This window comes from Dioscorea cayenensis, chromosome 16, assembly GCF_009730915.1.
Source record: "Dioscorea cayenensis subsp. rotundata cultivar TDr96_F1 chromosome 16, TDr96_F1_v2_PseudoChromosome.rev07_lg8_w22 25.fasta, whole genome shotgun sequence".
NCBI classification, from domain to species: domain Eukaryota; kingdom Viridiplantae; phylum Streptophyta; class Magnoliopsida; order Dioscoreales; family Dioscoreaceae; genus Dioscorea; species Dioscorea cayenensis.
This window is the reverse complement of record NC_052486.1, coordinates 5,737,079-5,757,562: the sequence shown is the minus strand read 5'-3', so window position 1 is coordinate 5,757,562 and position 20,484 is coordinate 5,737,079. Positions and strand designations below refer to the sequence as shown.

At 44.0% G+C, this 20,484-nt stretch overlaps 3 non-coding genes across 3 annotated transcripts; 2 read left to right on the top strand and 1 right to left on the bottom strand.

Annotated features, from left to right (window-relative positions):
- Positions 1-3,799: 3,799 nt before the first annotated feature.
- Positions 3,800-3,906, top strand: LOC120279675. Its single transcript, XR_005541982.1, has one exon. It is a non-coding gene; the product is annotated as a small nucleolar RNA R71 (small nucleolar RNA).
- A 5,373-nt stretch (positions 3,907-9,279) lies between these two features.
- Positions 9,280-9,386, top strand: LOC120279736. The gene has a single exon (XR_005542040.1). It is a non-coding gene; the product is annotated as a small nucleolar RNA R71 (small nucleolar RNA).
- Positions 9,387-17,016: 7,630 nt separating this feature from the next.
- LOC120279860 lies at positions 17,017-17,123 on the bottom strand. Its single transcript, XR_005542161.1, has one exon. It is a non-coding gene; the product is annotated as a small nucleolar RNA R71 (small nucleolar RNA).
- Between the last annotated feature and the right edge of the window lie 3,361 nt (positions 17,124-20,484).

Sequence of the window (20,484 nt, the reverse complement as noted above, 5' to 3'; positions counted from 1 at the left end):
CTCAAAGCTCTGGGATAATCAGTCGGTAACTGAGAGTACTCCTCAGTGTCTGTGAATGCCTCCTCATACAAGCCAAGCATAACTAAAAACTGAGTGATGCTCAAGCAATGGTGGTGTCCAAGTGCTCTAAACTGAATGGCATCCAAAATGTCGAAGCTTGCGTACAATCTATCAAACTCGAATGATGATAGCACCTCCAATGCAAACTCTCGGATGGCTGGCTCTTTAATCGTCAATAACTGCCGCAAACCACCTGCTGAAACGAGATCCTCGACCTCATCAGTGAACTCATCTCCCTGCTGTAGATCTCTCAGTATACTCGCGTCCAGGAATCAAGTCTGTCCGAACCGGAGTCTCGACAAGCACTCATAGTGAACCTGATACTCTGGAATCGCGAAAATCATGCTCTCAGGCTCAAGGGATGACTCAGAGGATGACTCACGCAGCCTCTTATCAACTTGCTTCTTCGACCGAGGTGCCATAATCTGCAAAATTTGAAACAAAATCGATCAAACAAGTTGATAAACTAACACTACAGAAATCCATACGGTCGTGTGGAATTTCCGCACGCCCGTGTGGATCCACGGGGCATGCAAACCGCACTGCCGCGCCACAAGAATCCAAAAATACAACTTAAAAATACTTCTAACTTTGTTCTAAACATAAATCATCTATCTAATTAAAGAAACGAAGCAATATTAACCAGATTCATCTATGAAAATCATGAATTGATGAAGGAAGTCATAAATACGGCTTACCGACGAGTTAAAATGAAAGAACTACGAATTGACCGAAAAACCTTGCAACAATCCTACCAAATCGGTGCTAGGAGGTCGGGGGTTGATGTGAAAGTGCTCCCAGACGAATGGAGGGTGTGAGGGAGAAGAGAAACGACTATTCTTTAAAAAGAACTCGCGCTTCTTGCCGTTCTGTATATCCACACGGGCGTGCGGAAATTACCCACGCCCGTGCGCCCCCACAGGAGAGCTTCACAGAGGCAGGTGCACGCCCCTGGGCGCTCGCAGGAAAAACTCTCACTGACTTTGAACACTCTCACATGGGCGTGCAGAAAATACCTACGCCCGTGCGCCCGACCCACAGCGGCAGCCGCACGCCCCTGTGGCTTCTCTGGAAATCTGAGAAAAATCGCTAAGTGTTCCACACGCCCGTGCGGAAAGTCTGCACGACTGTGGGCATTCACAGGCCCAGCTCACAAGGGTGATCGCACGCCCTTGTGGCTTCTCGGGATGGAGAGAACTCCTCTGCAGAGTTTCGCACGGGCGTGCGGAAATTAACCACGCCCGTGCTATTTTCACAAGGTCACCCACAGGTGCGACTTCACGCTCCTGTGAGTTCTCGGGATAATTTTGACAAACTCTGCAGGAAATCACACGCCTGTGCGAAAATTATCCACGGGCGTGCGATATTCGCATGGTCGTTCACAGGGGCAGCCGCACGCTCCTGTGCCTTCTCTAGATGAGCTCGCAATTCAAATACACGGGCCTGCGGAAATTTCACACGACTGTGCATTTTCACTGGATGCCTTAGAAAAACCTACAAGCTCTGTAGAAAGTTTCTGAACATGTTTACACACTCAGAGCCTGCCCTAGTATGCAAGTTTTACCAGCAAAAAACATGGAATAAAGCTCAAACGACATAACTTCGCCAATTCCACATCAAAACACACGATGAATACTTAAAGCCCTCAAGAAAATCTCAGCACAAGAATCTAAAAATCAAGACACCAACACTTAACAAATTATTCATGCAAACAAATTAAACTAGAAGATAAGAAAATAGTAAACACTTGGGTTGCCTCCCAAGAAGAGCTTGTTTAACGTTACTAAGCTTGACGTACCTTGTCTTACCTCACAGGGGTACATAGATGAAGGTTGCCCTCTTACCCATGACTTGAAAGCATGATGTGCAAAGTCTCTTGAGGATAGAGGGTGAATTATCGGGCTTCGGACTACCTAGTGATGGTTCATCCAACTCCTTCGGTTTACGGACGTCTCCAATAGCTTTGGAGTGTTTCCGGTGGCGTCTCCTAGCCCTCTTCATTTTCCGGAGCACCTTCTTCAAGATACCCGGGATAGATGGTACTTCTTCCGTTGAACCAAGCATCATTACTTCTTCATAATCCTCCTCTTGGTCGAACAAACCCTCGTATGGGTCCGGATTGAACATTTCCTGCATGTATTCATTAATAATCTCATCAGTAGTGTCTAGAAAGTATAAAGTATCATCTAAATCAAGAGAATGCCGCATGGCTTCAGCAAGGCGGTATGTGAGCTTGTCATCTCCAACCCTCAAAGTTAGCTCTCCGCCGTCCATGTCAATCAATGCCTTGGAAGTCCGCAAGAATGGTCTCCCAAGTATGAAAGGTACATCCGAATCCTCATCGATGTCTAGCAATACAAAGTCAACCAGAAAAATGTACTTGTCCACCTTGACAAGCACGTCTTCAATGATGCCTCTCGGATGTTGCACTGTTCAGTCCGATAGTTGCAAAGTCATCCGAGTAGGCCTAGGCGCGGCCATGCCTAGCTTTTGAAAGAAGGTGTATGGCATAACGTTGATACTGGCCCCTGAGTCCGCCAATGCCATTTCCTCACCTAGATTGCCAATATTATACGGAATGATGAAGCTTCCTGGGTCTTTCTTCTTGTTCGGCATGTTCTTTTGCAATACCGCCGAGCATGAAGCATCTAAAATCACTGAAGCACTTTCCTCCAACTTCCTCTTATTAGTCAACAAGTCTTTCAAGAACTTCGCATACCTAGGCATTTGGGCCAATACCTCAACAAAAGGAATATTGATGTGGAGTTGCTTGAACATACTCAGGAACTTCTTGTACTGTTCATCCCCTTGCTCATTTTTCAATCTAGAGGGATAAGGGATTCTTGGCTTGAAAGGTGGGGGTGCCACCTCTTTCTCTTTGCTTGTTCCCTCTTCTGCCTCTATAACCTCGGGTGCGTGTTCTTTTGGGTCCTCACTCGAAAGCCTACCTTCAACCTCATGACCACTTCTCAAAGTGATCGCCTTCACATGCTCTCTAGGGTTGGTCTCTGTATTGCTCGGCAAGCTTCCATGTGGCCTTTCAGAGAGAGACTTCGCAATTTGCCCCACCTGATTTTCAAGGTTATGCAAAGAGGCGGTGTGGTTGTGAAGTGTAGCCTCGACTGATTCAAACCTTGTATTTGTAGATTGGACAAATCTAGTTAAGTGTTTCTCTATGTCATTCATTCAGGTTTCCAAACCGGAGACTCTATTTTCTACCTGAGGGGCTTGTTATTGTTGTTGGAAACCCGGTTGCCCCATAGGCTTTTGTGGACCCTGATTACTCCATGAGAAATCGGGATGATTCTTCCAACCCGGATTGTAGGTATTGCTATATGGGTTTCCTTGAGGTCTCATGCCATTACCTACAAAATTAATGTTCTTCACCGAAGAAACATCACCGATAGAAATCGGGCAATCGGAGGAAGAATGTCCTCCACCACACCCGGTGCAATTAGTCATGGCCGCCACTCTATTTGAAGTTAGAAGATCTAACTTCTTACTAAAATTTTCCACTTGAGCCGCCAATGAAGTTACCGCATCTATTTCATGGAGACCGGACACTTTTTTCTTCTCCCTAGCATTCCATTGGTAGCTGTTTAACCCCATTTCTTCAATTAACTGACGGGCCTCATCGGGGGTCTTGCTACCTAAGGTACCTCCTGTTGCTGCATCCAAGAGTTGCCTTGTACTCACGTTTAAACCATTATAAAAGGTCTGAACAATCATCCACTCCGGGAATCCATGTTGCGGGCACTTTCTCAGGAGCTCCTTGAACCTTTCCGATGTCTCGAATAGAGACTCCAATTCCAACTGAATAAAGAATGAGATCTCATTCCTAAGCTTTGCTGATTTTCTGGGAGGGAAATAACGGGCCAGAAAAGCTTCTACCATCTTCTCCCACATGGTAATTGATGCTCTAGGTAATGAGTATAGCCACTGCTTCACTCTCTCCTTTAGGGAAAATGGGAAGGCTCGCAACTTGATTGCATCATCCGTGACCCCGTTTATATTCAACATATCACACACCTCAAGAAAGCTCTCCATATGACTGTTTGGATCTTCATCAGCGAAACCATTGAATTGTGCGGATTGTTGCAACATGTGGATGAATGCCGGCTTCAGGTCGACGTTCTAAGCTGTAATCGGGGGACGCACAATACTCGACTGTGTCCCCAATACTGAAGGTCTGGCATAATTGGATAATGCTCACTGTTACTCATTCTGTTCTACCATGTTTTCAAATTCTTCCACTTCCAAATTAGTTAAATTAGACTGTTCTTGCACAGGCTCTTTCCCTTTTCTTCTAAGTGTACGTTCAAGCTCAGGATCTCCTTCAATCAATATTGAGGGATTCCCTCAGGTCATAACCTGGAGCTGCACCCAAAAAGAAAGAAAAAGAAATCAGAACGATGATAGAATAAGAAGATAAGAAATAGAATGTATGGTGAAATAGCTAAGAAAACAAAGTGCAAAGTATCTCTAAATGCCTACTCCCTGGCAACAGCGCCAAAAACTTGACAAGTTCCCCTTGCATATATCCCACAAGTGCACAGGTTTGTCGAAGTAATAATCCCGGATGAGCGGGTATCGAATCCACAGGGAGTAGGGAATAAAAACACTTAATCCGCTTCTTAGTTATGTGAAAAATCAGTAGTGATAAGTGTGGCAATGATTCAATTCTCTAAAGTAAAAACAACAAGTAAGAGAGCACGAGTAAAGGAGGAGGTAAGGCAATCGATAAAGATGGGGTACTCGAATAATGCTCCACCTAGGACAATTGTTTCAAGTACAAGAACCCTCTATTATGCTTCCTAATCAATGCAATGGTGAGTCGTGGAAAACCTTAAATACATAGTCCCAAATCTAAGGTCAACTATGCCTAACTATATACATGTCTCCGAGGAGAGATTAGATAACCTCTCAATCTCTCACTCGAATAGAGTTGCAATGAGCTCTAGAGATTCCAAGTGATAAATCTCTTCCTAATTATAGACCTAACCCTTTGGTCCAGGTGGAAGTGGACCGTGTGGATGCCCGATTCCAGCTCGATTTAAAGCCAATTTTAGCCCCGATTTCAGTATTATTTTTCCATCTTTTCCCCAAATTGAGAGAGGGTTTCGGCGAGGGTTTTGAGAGGTATTGACTAGGGTTTTGGAGAGGTTCTATGGCTCCGACATTGTCATTCCTTTGGAAGAAGGTTGGTAGGGGAGCTTCCATCGGGGCGTATCCTATACCGGACAAGGAAATTTTTGGACAATGAGTAGAGGACTTTCCACAAGACCATCAACACAACTTTCGAGGGGGTTTCTCTATGGATTCATTGCTTTTACATTCTATTTCTTTGATTGTACTTAGCTCCATGGAGAGCTAAACCCCTAGTGGGTACTTGGGCATTTGTGAACCCTAGGATGTATTTGTTTCATTGAATCTCTTTATTATGATTTCAATTAATTGATGTTTGTTGTGAGTTCCAACCTTGAATGCTTGATTGTATGAACATTTTCCCTAGAGTGACACTAGGGTTGAGAGTTCTTGTTGGTAACCTTGTGAGTGAGTGACACACCATGAGCGTTAGACAAAGCTAGGTTGGAGATGGTTGAGAGGGTGAGTCGAGAGGTACAGGATCGTCCCCTTTCCCCTCCGGCGTGATAGATTCTACCTCCGTTCCTCGAGTTCTTTGCGGCCATAATAGATGGAATGGTCTAAGGGATGACCCTCCGCTGTGGCTTAGTTGTGCGTGCAACGGAGTGAAGCGTTGAGGTGATCTTAGTATCTAGGGCTTAGTTGTGGTTAACACAAAATCCTGTACGCATGATATGGAGTGACTGACACTAAAAAGTCTACTGGTAGTCGGCCATACTCCACGGTACCTGTATAAGCAACATCGTACAGGCCCGTCCTAATCGAAAACTCAGTGACGCTCATGGAGGATGGATGTCCGAATGCCCAAAACTGTATCGCCTCTATATTGTCAACTCTCCCATGCAGCAATTGAAACTCAAAGGACGCTAAAACCTTTAGCGTTAGTGCGTGGTAAGCTTGCTCACTAATTGTCAGCAGCTTCCTCTAGCTTTGCACTACCAGCATCTCATCAAACTCATTAATTACCTCGTCACCCTGCTGAATATCTCGAAGCACTTGTACATTCGCGAAGCAAGTCTGACCAAACCCAAGTGATGAAAGTCTCTCGAAGCGAGCCTGATGCTCGGGGTTCGAGAGTTCCACATGTATCGGCTCGGGTGAGGTGAGTCTGAGGCGCTTCACTTCGTTCTTCTTCGGGCGAGGTGCCATATCGAAGAGATGAATATGAAAACTTCTGAAATTCGGTAAGATTTGCGAAGAAAATTCATCCAAACAGCGATGAAGGGTCGGAAAGATGATTGAGAACCATTTTTCGGAGACTGGAGATGAAGAATGAGATGGATCACAAGGTTTTTAAGGAGAAAATCACGTCTCTTGGAATTCTGTGTATCCCCACGGGTGTGTGGAAATTACCCAGGCCTGTGCGCCTCACTTCGAGAGCGCCACATGGGCGTACACACGTCGCTATGCTTTCTCGGGAAAACGCTACTTTGACTCTGACTGCTCTCACATGGGCGTGCGGAAATTACCCACGCCCGTGCGCCCGACCCACAGGGGCAGATGCACGCCCCTGTGTTTTCTCGGGATTGATGGAACACCCTACAGAGATTCGCATGGGCGTGCGGAAATTACCCACGCCCGTGTGTGGTTCACAAGGTCACCCACAGGGGCGAGCCCACGCTCCTGTGTGTTCTCGGGAAAATCTGCCTAACTCTGCAGGAGTTTACAGGCCCGTGTGAAAATTACCCACGGGCGTGCGTCAGTTGCATGGTCATTCACAGGGGCAGCCGCACGCCCCTGTGCCTTCTCTGGATGAGCTCGCAGTATACACCCACGGGCGCGTGGAAATTGCACACGCCCGTGTATTTTCTCTGGATGACTTAGAAAAACCTGCAGGCTCTGCAGAACTATTCTGAACTTGTTTACACACTCAGAGCGTGCTATATTATGCAAAATTTACCAGATAAAAACACGAAATAGAACTCAAATGACCAAACTTCGCCAACTCTCAACAAAACACACAATGAGTTCTTTTAAAAACCCACAACAAAATTGCAGCACAAGCACTTAAAAATTGAAACACCCACTTAACAGCTTATTCATGAAAACAAACTAAACTAAAAGGTGCGAGAACAATAAACACTTTGGTTGCCTCCCAAGAAGTGCTTGTTTAACGTCACTAAGCTTGACGTATCTTTCTTACCTCACGGGGGTTCATAAATGAAGGTTGCCCTCTTACCCATGGCTTGAAAGCATGATGAGCAAAGTCTCTTGATGGTAGAGGGTGTACTCTTGGGCTTCGGACCACCTAGCAATGGTTCGTCCAACTTCCTTGTCTCATGTACGTCTCTAACAATCTTGGAGCGTTTTCAGTGGCGTCTCCGAGCCCTCTTCATTTTCCGGAGCACCGTCTTCAAGATCCCCGGGGTAGATGTTTCTTCTCCAGTCGAACCAAGCATCATTATTTCTTCATTGCTCTCCTCTTGGTCGAACAAACCTTTATATCAATCTGGGTTGAACATTTCCTGCACATATTCATCAACAAGCTCATCAGTAGTGTCTAGAAAGTATAAAGTGTCATCGAAATCAAGAGAATGCCGCATGGCTTCAGCAAGGCGGTATGTGAGCTTGTCATCTCCAACTCTCAATGTGAGCTCTCCGTCGTCCATGTCAATCAATGCTTTTGAAGTCCGCAAGAACGGTCTCCCAAGTATCAAGGGTACATCCGTATCCTCATCGACATCTAGCACTACAAAGTTAACCGGAAAAATGTACTTGTCCACCTTGACAAGCACGTCTTTAATGATGCCTCTCGGATGTCATACCGTTCGGTATGCCAATTGTAAAGTCATCCGAGTAGGCCTAGGCTCTCCTAAGCCTAGCTTTTGGAAGAAAGTATATGGCATGACGTTGATACTTGCCCCTGAATCCGCCAATGCCATTTCCTCACCTAAGTTGCTGATGTCACACGGAATGATGAAGCTTCCAGGGTCTTTCTTCTTGTTCGGCATGTTCTATTGCAACACCGCCGAGCATGAAGCATCTAGCACCACTGAAGCACTCTCCTCCAATTTCCTCTTGTTGGTCAATAGGGGTTTCAGGAACTTTGCGTACTTAGGCATTTGAGCCAATGTCTCTACAAAAGGAATATTGATGTGGAGTTGCTTGAACAGATTCAGGAACTTCTTATACTGTTCATCCCCTTGGTCATTCTTCAATCTAGAGGGGTAAGGGATTCTTGGCTTGAATGGTGGGGGTGCCATCTCTTTCTCTTTGTTTACTCCCTCCTCAACCTCTACAACCTCGGGTGCATGTTCTTTCGGCTTTTCACTCTAAAGCCTCCCTTCAACCTCATGACCACTTCTCAAAGTGATCGCCTTCACATGTTCTCTAGGATTGGTTTCCGTGTTTCTTGGTAAACTTCCATGTGGCCTTTCGGAGAGAGACTTCACAATTTGCCCCACCTGATTTTCAAGGTTGTGCAAGGAGGCGGTGTGATTGCGAAGTGTAGCCTCGACTGATTCAAACCTTGTATTTGCCGATTGAACAAATCTAGCCAAGTGCTTCTCCAAATCCGGCATTCGGGTTTCCAAGCATGAAATTCTGTTTTCCACTTGAGGGGCTTGTTGTTGTTGTTGGAAACCTGATGTTCCCATGGTCTTCTGTGGTCCTTGATTACTCCATGAAAAATTGGGATGATTCTGCCAACCTGAATTGTAGGTGTTGCTGTATGGATTCCCTTGAGGTCTCATGCCATTACCTACAAAGTCAACGTTCTCAACTAAAGAAACATCACCAATGACGATTGGGCAATCGGAGGAAGCATGGCCTCCACCACAACCAGTGCAATAGGTCACGACCGCAACTCTATTCGAAGCTATAAGATCTAGCTTCTTACTCAAACTCTCCACTTGGGCCGCCAATGAAGTTACTGCATCAATTTCATGGAGACCGGCTACCTTTTTCTTCTCCCTAGCGTTCCACTGGTAGCTATTTAACCCCATTTCATCAATCAATTGACGAGCCTCATCGGGGGTCTTGCTACCTAAGGTACCTCCTACCGCCGCATCCAAGAGTTGCCTTATACTTGGGTTCAAACCGTTGTAGAAGGTTTGAACAATCATCCACTCCGGGAATCCATGTTGCGGACTCTTTCGCAGGAGTTCCTTGAACCTTTCCCATGTCTCAAATAGAGACTTCAATTCCAACTGCACAAAGGATGAGATCTCATTCCTAAGCTTTGCTGATTTTCCGGGAGGGAAATAACAGGCTAGAAAAGGTCCTACCATCTTCTCCCATGTAGTGATTGATGCTCTAGGTAATGAGTGTAGCCACTGCTTTGCTCTCCCCTTTAAGGAAAATAGGAAGGCTCTCAATTTGATGGCATCATCCGTCACACCATTTATCTTCAGCATGTCGCACACCTCGAGGAAGCTCTCTATGTGACTGTTTGGATCCTCATCGGCCAAACCGTCGAATTGTGCGAACTACTGCAGCATATGGATGAATGCCAGCTTTAGCTCGAAGTTCTGAGCTGTAATTGGGGGACGCACAATACTCGATTATGTCCCCAACACTGAAGGTCTGGCATAATCGGATAGTGTTCGTTGTTGCTCATTTTGTTCTGCCATGTTTTCAGATCCTTCTACTTCCAAATCAGCTGGATTATGCTGTTCTTGCACAGGTTATTTCCCTTTTCTTCTAAGTGTACGTTTAAGCTCAGGGTCTCCTTCAATCAATATTGATGGATTCCCTCGAGTCATAACCTGGAGCTGCACCAAAAAGAAAGAAAAAGACAATCAAAATGATGATAGAATAAGAAGATATGAATTAGAATGTGTGGTGAAATAGCTAAGAAAACAAAGTTCAAAGTATCTCTAAACGCCTAGCTCCCCGGCAATGACGCCAAAAACTTGACAAGATCCCCTTGCGTATATCCCGCAAGTGCACGGGTTTGTCGAAGTAATAATCCTAGGTGAGCGGGTATCTAATCCACAGGAAGTAGGGAGTAAAGACACTTAATTCGATTCTTAGCTATGTGGAATATCAACAATGATAAGTGTGACAATGATTCAATTCTCAACAATTAAAAGCAACAAGTAAGAGAGCAAATGTAAGGGGGAGGTAAGGCAAGCGATAAAGATGGGGTACTCGGATGATGCTTTACCTAGGATAATCGCTTTAAGTGCAAGAACTCTCTATTATGCTTCCTAATCAATGCAATGGTGAGTCATGGAAATCCTTACATACATAGTCCCAAATCTAAGGTCAACTATGCCTAACTCTATTCATGTCCCGGAGGAGAGATTAAATAACCTCTCAACCTCGCACTCGAATAAAGTTGCAATGAGCTCTAGGAATTCCAGGTGATAAATCTCTTCCTAATTATAGACCTAACCCTTTGGTCCAGGCGGAAGGTCCCTAACCACAATTAAGCCCTAGATACTAGGATCCCCTGAACGCTTCACTCCGTTGCACGTGCAACTAAGCCCCAGTGGAGGATTATCCATTAGACCATTCACTCTATTATGACCGCAAAGAACTCAAGGAACGGAGGTAGAATCTATCACGCCGGAGGAGAAAGGGGACGCTCCTGTACCTCTCGACTCACCCTCTCAACCCTCTCCAACCTAGCTTTGTCTAACACTCGTAGTGTGTCATTCACTCACAAGGTTACCAACAAGAACTCTCAACCCTAGTGTCACTCTAGGGGAAATGTTCATACAATCAAGCATTCAAGGTTGGAACTCACAACAAAGATCAATTAATTGAAAGCATAATAAAGAGATTCAATGAAACAAATACATCCTAGAGTTAACAAATACCCAATTACCCACTAGGGGTTTAGCTCTCCATAGCGCTAAGTACAATCAAAGAAATCGAATGTAAAAGCAATGAATCCATAAAGAAACCCCCTCGATGGTCGTGTTGATGGTCTTGTGGAGAGTCCTCTACTCGTCACAAAGGATCCATTGTCCGGCCTAGGATACACCTCGTCGGATCGATGCTGACGAAAGCTCTCCCAATAACCTTCTTCCAAATGACGCGCGATGTCGGAGCCGTAGAACCTCTCCAAAACCCTAGCCAATACCCCTTAAAACCCTAGCCGAAGCCCACTCTCAAGTTGGGGGAAAAATGGAGAAAAGAATACCAAAATCGGGGCTGAATCTGCTTTAAATAGGGCTGGAATCGGGCGACTCCACGGGCGTGGACGGTACACGCGCCCATGCGGAATTTCCACACGGCCTTGGATAATTTCCACATGCCCGTGTGGATTCTCTGTTTCTCTGATTTCTCGGCCGGCTGTGAACAGAGCAGCTACAGTACATGATACAGTGTTGGAGCTCTTGTTCTTATGTGCATAAGTCAGAATGCTCGAGTGTGACTGCCTTTGTGCCCCTCCAAATGGATGTGCTCACTCGAATACGACGAGGTTGGCACACACTCTAGCATCTCACACCTGACCTATGTCTTCGCATTTGACCCTTAGTAAGATTTCCTCCAAAATAGGTGCATTATGATCCACATTGGCCTATTTCCTTCATACTCGGCCTCACAACCCTACCTGCATAAAAGTAACATAAAAACACACATATTAGTGTAAAAACCTAAGAAAAGTAATGCTCAACATAAGGAATGAACACTTCGCATTCATATCGCACAAGCACTTATCAATTACACTTACTTGTTGGAGTTTCTTTGGTCTAGGGACGTGATATGTTAGACTAGAAATTCTTTCATTCCCACTCAAGAGTTTGACTGCTCTACGAGTCTTCAACGTACCTTTTGCCCCTATTGACTTTACCTTGCTCCTTATATTTGCCTAGTGAGTAATGTTTTATAATGGAGGTATGATCAGTACTTACTTTATAACTCCAAGATAAGATATATGTGCAACAGAAAGAGCTAACTTCTTTGTAGTGCGTAGTCACTTAGTCACTCCCAACTAATCCGATACAAAGGGTATGCCCTAGTGGGAGAAAGGATTACCTCATGGGAAATGTGAAAGCTACTGACTGTAGAAAAAACACACACACACACACACAAAAGGTGAGAAAAAGGGTAATCATGTACAAAACTATGAAAAGTGTAAGACTAATACTAAAGAAAACCCCAAAAAGTTTCTTTGCACAATCTGGACTATAAGATAGTGGACCAAGAGACCAACACTTGGGAAAGTACTTTTTGGCATTGACTAGACTACTCTTTGTAGAGAAATAATCATGCTACCTGGCGTCTGATTCTTCCTCCTATACTACTGAATCTCCACACTTAATTTCCTGAGATCAAGCACTTATCATGTACTCTATTTATATCAGTTTTATTTGCTTGAGAACAAGCAAATGCTTAGGTGTGGGGATATTTGATAAGTGCCAAACTGATCATATTTTCTATATCATTTACACTACATCTAGCATGAAATTGTACTTGTTTCGCATCTTATTAGGATGTAATTTCATTCTTTTATTCACAACGACCTTTATTTCTATTTTAGAAAGAAAGACGTGAATTCTAGGCCATTTTGAAGCAAAATGAAGCAAGTTACTGAATCAAGGCTGGACCATGACTCACAACGGCCGTTATGGAAACACAGAGCACTCATTGTCTACACTCACGACTATTGTGATCAAGTCATGGTAGCATGAGCCCACTAATAGCAACAAAGAAGCTATAACAGTCTCACAATGACCGTTATGATGTCCATAACAGTCATTGTCAAAATGAATAATGCCCAAAGACCGTGCAAGGACACGACTTGGAGCCCAAGCAACAAATTACTAACAACAAGCATCACAACGCCCTTGGTGGGGCTGTGGCAGGACCAATTACTAGAAATACCCCAGTAGGGCGGTCAAAATTCTGGTGATCTGAGTGGCGAGAGACAGTGTTTTTTCTATATCCCAACGGATTTCAGTGGATTTCTTAACAGTATATCAACGAGCATCATCAGAGAGGATTGCGCTTGATAGGCATCTTCAAAGATCATCATCAGAAGGGCATGAGTGACACGCATCATCGGTCAATCTTGGGATCCTCTAAACTCCATCTTTGGAGAATAATAGTTGCAAGTTAGTCTAGCAATACATTCAATGCTTATTTATTCTTTATTTGGTCGTATGGTTCTCTTGTGCTTTGATGATATGTTTTGTATGATCCATAAGAACCTAATTCAAGGGGAATTGTTGATAAGTGCTTGTGTGAGAAGAATGCGAAGTGTTCTTTCCTTATGATGAGCATTACTTTTATCAGGTTTTAGCACTAATATGTGTGCATTTGTGTTACTTTCATGCATATAGGGTTGTGAAGTTGAATGTTAGAGAAAGAAGCCCCTACTATTTCATACCACCCCCATACTACCTAGTATGGGGGTCGTATGCACTCTATCAGCCGAATGATTTGGAGTTGTTTGCCTAGATTTCCATACTACCCATTATACACGGCCGTATGGAGGCCTTATGCACCCTGATGAAACACGAATCTAGGGTTTTTGAGTGCTATATGACCCCCATACGACCCCTTATACGACCCATACGTCATGTGTGGTATAAATACTGACTTTTAGGGCAGAACAAGGGGCTTTTTGCTGGGCTTATTTTGGGAGACCACTTGAGAGGCTTTGGGCGACCTTGGGAAGAAGAAAAAGGGCAAGGAAGCTTGGAGATCATTCAAGGCCAAGGTCCAAGACTCTCAAGGCAAGAAGGCAACATTATTCAAGGGGAGATCTACCACGATTTGAAGGAAGGAGACCCGCGGCTAGAAGAAGCATCATTCGGCATTCCTTTGGTGGGGGAAGCATTATTCAACATATATTCTACCTCCTCTTCCACCATTTCATCTAGGGAGTGTCACTTATGCTTTTCTTTTGTGTTTCACTTGATTATATTGCTTGTTGTAGGATGATGACACACTAGACCCCCGAGGCCACCGGGTGTTGGTGAACCTTGGGGGGTTTTATCATGTATTTTGGATGATTACTTGTTAATTCCATGCTTGGGTAATTTTGAGATTTAATCCCTTGTTTTCATGCTAAGTGCTACACTAAGGAGAAATCCGTAGCTCTTTTATGAGTGATGCATGTAGATGTGACTTGCTCGCATGTATTAGATCATGAATGGATTAGAAGAGGATATTTGTATAATCATGCCGAGAAATCAGTTGTTTTCTAGCCCTTTATGTAGGTTTAAACCAAAGAAGAGTAGGCTTACTCATAAGTGAGATTTCCCCATACTTAATGCAATCATAAGAATGTGGATTTGGAAGAAATTCCTATCTATAGTCGTATGGGACTAGGGTTCAATCGCCAAGAATTTGGGGTTGTTCTAATCTTGGAATCTCATGGTCCATTTTACCCTTGCATCTTTTATTCATCATCCATGTTTCATGACAACACCTCAAGGGGATCCCCATCCATAGGCCTTTGCATTACATTGAGTTTCTTGCTTGCTTATTGCTTGTTCTCTCTAATTTGTTGATAATCTTGTTTTAGTTTTAATTGCACCGAGTAGAGTAAATTCCTTCACTTGAGATCTTAGGCTAGATAATAGCTCGAGAAGGAGTAATAGGAGATTCTTAGCCCCGTGGAATACGATCATCATGTCTTCACACGAGGTACTACTTGGCGATCTCGTACAGTTGCGGGAAGCAATCACCATTTATCGAAGAAGCAAAGCGATTTATGACTTAAACGTGTGCCCATTTACGTTACCTTGATGACAACATGGATTCGGGAGTATTTCGGGCCAGTACTGTAGCAGGTACTATAGCAAACATTGTAGCAATTCATTGTAGCAGGTACTGTTCACTGCCAGCTGAGAAAAGTGATTTCTAGAGAATATACACAGGCATGTGGGAATTCCACATGCCCATGCGTTAATTCTACAGGCCCGTGTGGTGAATCCACAGGGGTGTGTGGATTCCCAATTCCAGCCCTATTTAAGGCCGATTTCAGCCCCGATTTCAGCATTCTTTTCTCCATCTTTTCCCCAACTTTCAAGAGGGTGGTGGCTAGCGTTTTGAGAAGTATTGGCAAGGGTTTTGGAGTGGTTCTACGGCTTCAACAGCACACTACAATTGGAAGAACGTTATTGGGGAGAGCTTTCGTCGGCACCGATCTGACGAGGTGTGCCCTAGGTTGGACAAGGGGACCTTTGGAGGAAACGAGGCCACTCCAGAAGACCATTGACATAACTATCTAGGGGGTTTTTCTATGAATTACTTGTTTTTATATTCAATTTCATTGTTGATTGTAACTAGCTCCATGGAGAGTTAAACCCCCTAGTGGGTACTAAGATTTGTGAACCCTAGGATGTATTTGTTTCATTAAACCTTTTATTATGCTTTTCTTAATTGATGTTTTAATTGAGTTCCAATCTTGAATGTTTGATTGACTGAATGCTCCCTTAGAGTGACACTAGGGTTGAGAGTTCATCTTGGTAACACTTGTGAGTGAGTTACACACCACGAGGGTTAGACAAAGCTAGATTGGAGAGGGTCAAGAGGATGAGTCGAAGGGTAGCGGAGTGTCCCCTTTCCCCTCTGATGTGATTTATCCTACCTCCATTTCCTTGAGTTCTTTGCGATCAAAGTAGAGTGAATGGGCTAAGGGATGACCTTCCGCTGGGGCTTAGTTGCAGAGGCAACGGAGTGAAGAATTGAAGTGATTTTAGAATCTAGGGCTTAATTGTGACTGGGGACCTGTCACCTAGACCAAAGGGTTAGGTCTATATCTAGGAAGAGGGTTTATCTATTGGAATCCCTACAACTCCATACGATTCTATCCGAGTGCGAGGTGTTGAGATTATTCAATTTTTCCTCCGGGACATGGTACAGAGTTAGTCGTGGTTTACCTTTAATTTGGTACTGTGTATTGAAGAATTTTCACGACTCATTAATGCATCAGTTAGGAGGCATAATAGAGGGTTTTGCACTTGAAATGATTGTTTTAGGTGAAACAATATCTGAGTACCTCATTTCTATCGATTGCCTTTCCCTCTCAATTTAATTGTGCCTCTCGTTCTTATTTATTTTATTTTTTTAATATAAATCTCATTAATTATACCATCGATTTATTCTCATCATAGTTAGATACCAATCGTTGTGTTTCTATTCACTATTCCCCGATGGGTACGATACACACTCACCTGGGATTAGTTACTTCGACACCCGTGCACTTGCGGTTTACAAGTATATTCGGTCTTGTCAATTTTTTGGCACTGTTGCCTGGGAGTAGGCATTTATAGATACTTTGCACTTTGTTTTCTTAGCTATTCATTCATTCATTCTATTTTACATTTTCTTTTCCTATCATCATTCTGATTTGTTTTCTTTCTTTGGGTGCAACTTCAGGTTATGACCCGCGGGAACCCTTTGATATTGGTTGAAGGAGATCTTGAACTTGAACATACACTAAGAATAAGGGTAAAAGAACCTGTGCAAGAACCATCCAATCAAGCTATAATAGAGCTTGAAGGGTCAGATAATATGGCATAACAGAATGAGCAACAGAGGACACTTTCTGATTATGCTAGATCCTTAGTATTGGCCACTCAATCAAGTATTGTGCGACCCCCGATTACAGCTTCGCACTTCGAGCTGAAGCCAGTATTCATCCAAATGATTCAGCAATCAGGGCAGTTTAATGGTTTGGCCGATGAGGACCCAAACAAACATATAGAGAACTTCTTGGAAGTTTGTGATATGCTAAAGATTAACGTTGTATCGGATGATGCTATTAGATTGAGGGCTTTCCCATTCTCTCTCAAGGGAAGAGCCAACCAGTGGTTATATTCTTTGCCCAAGGCCTCCATGACGACTTGGAATGAGATGGTCGAAGCTTTTCTTGCTAGATACTTTCCTCCGGGGAAATCTACCAAGCTACGCAATGAGATATCGTCATTTGTGCAAATGGAGTTAGAGTCATTGTTTGAGACATGGGAGCGCTTCAAGGATCTTTTGCGAAGGTGCCTACAACACCGATTTCCTGAATGGATGATTATTTAGACTTTCTACAATGGGTTAAATCCGAGTATAATGCAGTTGTTAGATGCCGCCGCAAGAGGTACAATGGGGAGTAAAACCTCGGAAGAAGCCCGACAGTTAGTGGAAGACATGGCCATGAACAGTGATCAGTGGAATGCACGGGAAAGGAAAGGGGTGGCCAGGCTCCATGAAATAGATGCAGTAACTTCATTGGCGGCTCAAGTAGAATCGTTGAGTACGAAGTTAGACCTTCTAACTTCTAATAGAGTGACAACCGTGACTACTTGTACTGGGTGTGGTGGAGGGCATGCTCCCTCTGATTGCCTGATCTCTATTGGTGATGCATCTTCAGTGGAGAAAGTCGATTTTGTGGGTAATGCAATGAGGAACCAAGGGAATCCATATAGCAACACCTACAATCCGGGTTTGAAGAGTCATCCCAATTTTTTGTGGAGCAACCAAGGACCACAAAAGTCCATGGCACCTACAGGTTTCCAATAACAACAAGCCCCAAACATGGAGAACTAAGTTTCAGGCTTGGAAATCTAAATGGCCGATTTAGAGAAGGCCTTGACTAGGTTTGTGCAATCATCAGATACAAGGTTTCAATCAGTTGAGGCTACACTTCGCAACCACACCGCTTCTTTGCACAATCTTTAGAATCAATGGGGCAAATTGCGAAGTCTCTATCGGAAAGACCATAAGGAAGCTTACCAACTAATACCGAAACCAATCCTAAAGAGCATGTGAAGGTGATCACTTTGCGAAGTGGTCGTGATATTGAGGGTAGGCTTCCGAATGAGAAGCCCAATGTAGATGCACCTGAGGTCATAGAGGTTGAGGAGGTAGCAAGCAAAGAGAAGGAGGTGACATCTCCACCTTTCAAGCCAAGAATGCTTTATCCCCCTAGATTGAAGAATGACCAAGGGGATGAACAGTATAAGAAGTTCCTGAGTTTGTTTAAGCAACTCCGCATCAATATTCCCTTTGTTGAGGTATTGTCCCAAATGCCTAAGTATACAAAATTCATGATGGAGTTGTTGGTCAACAAGCGAATGTTCGAGGAGAGTGCTTCAGTGATTTCAGATGCTTCTTGTTTGGCGGTTTTGCAAAAGAATATGACGAACAAAAAGAAAGACCTGAGAAGCTTCATCATACAATGCAACATTTGCAATTTGGGTGAAGAAATAGCAATGGCAGACTAAGGGGCCAGTATCAACGTCATGTCATATTCTTTCTTTTAGAAGCTAGGCTTGGGAGAGCCTAGGTCCACTCGGATGACATTGCAATAAGTGGACCGAACGGTGAGACATCCGAGGGGCATCATTGAAGGCGTGCTTGTTAAGGTGGACAAGTACATTTTTCGTGTTGACTTTATAGTGTTGGATGTCGATGAGGATGTGGATGTTCCTTTGATACTTAGGAGGCCATTCTTGCGAACTTCTAAGGCATTAATTGACATGGATGGTGACGAGCTGACACTGAGGGTAGGAGATGATAAGCTCACATACCACCTCACCAAAGCCATGCGGCATTCTCTCGACTTTGATGATACTTTGTATTTTCTACACACTACTGATGAGATTGTTGAAGAATGCATGCAAGAAATGTTTAACCCCGGACCCATATGAAGGTTTGTTTAACCAAAGAGGTGGACAATGAAGAAGTAACGATGCTTGGTCCAATGAAAGAAGTGCCCATTACTCAGGGGATCATGAAGAAGGTACTCCGGAAGATGAAGAGGGCAAAGAGATGCCACCAGAAATGTCTAAAGGCTGTTGGGAAGGTGCGTGACCCGAACAAGTTGGATGAACCTCCGCTAGGTGGTACTAAGCTCGATAATTCCCCTTCTGCCTTTAAGAGACTTTGCTCATTATGTTTTCAAGCTATGGGTAAGAGGGCAACCTTCATCTATGAATCTCCTTGAGGTAAGGCAAGGTATGTCAAGCTTAGTGATGTTAAACAAGCGCTTCTTAGGAGTCAACCCAAGTGTTTACTGTTTTCTTAGTTATAGTGTTTGCATGAATAAAGTGTTGAGTGTTGGTGTCTTGATTTTTAGTTACTTTTGCTGTGATTTTATTATGGACCCTTAATGGCATCGTGTTTTTCATGTGGATTTGGCGAAGTTTTGGTCACTCGAGCTATTTTCTCATGTTTTTTGCTGGTATTTTACATAATAGAGCAGGCTGTAAGTGTGTATACATGTTCCAAAATTTTCTGCAGAGCGTGCAGAGTTTTCTAAGGCATCCAAGGAAAATACATGGGTGTGTGAAAATTCCGCACACCCATGGATTTGCATTTTGAGCTCGTCTAGAGAAGACACAGGGGCGTGGGCGCACTCCTGTGAGTGACCTTGTCACTTCCGCAGGCCCGTAGGTAATTTCCGCACGGGCATGTGTTTTCCTGCAGAGACCTAGCAATTTATCCCGAGAGCATACAGGAGCGTGGACTCTCCTTTGTGGACGAACCTGTGACAAACGCACGGGCGTGGGTACTTCCCACACACCTGTGTGGATCTCTGCAGAAGAGCTCTCCTCCATCCCTAGAAGACATAGGGGTGTACGCTTACCCCTTTGAGTTGGAGCTGTGAATGTCCACACCCGTGCGGAATTTCCGCACGGGCTTGCGAAACACTTAGCGATTTTTCTCGATTGTACAGAGAAGCCACAGGGACGTGCGGCTGCTCTTGTGAGTCGGGCACACGGGCGTGGATATTTGCTACAACCCATGCAGATGCTTTTAGAGACATAGTGGGGCATCCAGAGAGCGCACGAGGGCGTGCGTTTGCCCCTGTGAGTCTCTCTGGTGGAGGCTCACGGGCATGGGTAATTTCCGTACGCCCGTGTGGATGCACAAAATTCCAAGAAAGATGAGTTTTTCTTTAAAATCTTCTTGAATTCTCTTCCCCTTCACTTCCAATCACTCAAAAAACCACTCTTGATCAATTTCCCGACCTCTCACCGCTGTTTTAGATGGATTTCCAGTCAATTTCTACGCCGAATTCGAGGCTTTCATACCCATTTCATCGGTAAATGATCAACACAGAGTGTGAACACCAGCAAACGCACGGGGTCATCAAGTAATAAATCACTCATGCATGCACGAGTGGGTTGTATTTCCAAGGGGCCCGAGGAGCTACTTTACACACTTCTTACTTGTTGTTTAGGTCATCGATTCCAATTCAAGAGAAAAGAAAGAAGGAGAAAGCGAAAATGAAAAGCAAGATAAAATCTTAAGAAGTATGACAAAATCAAAACATGAGAAATGCTCAAGGTTGGAAAATGGTCACGTATGTGGGTCCCCAAAGGGGTTACTAAAATGATTAGGATATTTGGAAAGTTAAGCATGTGGCTAGTTGGA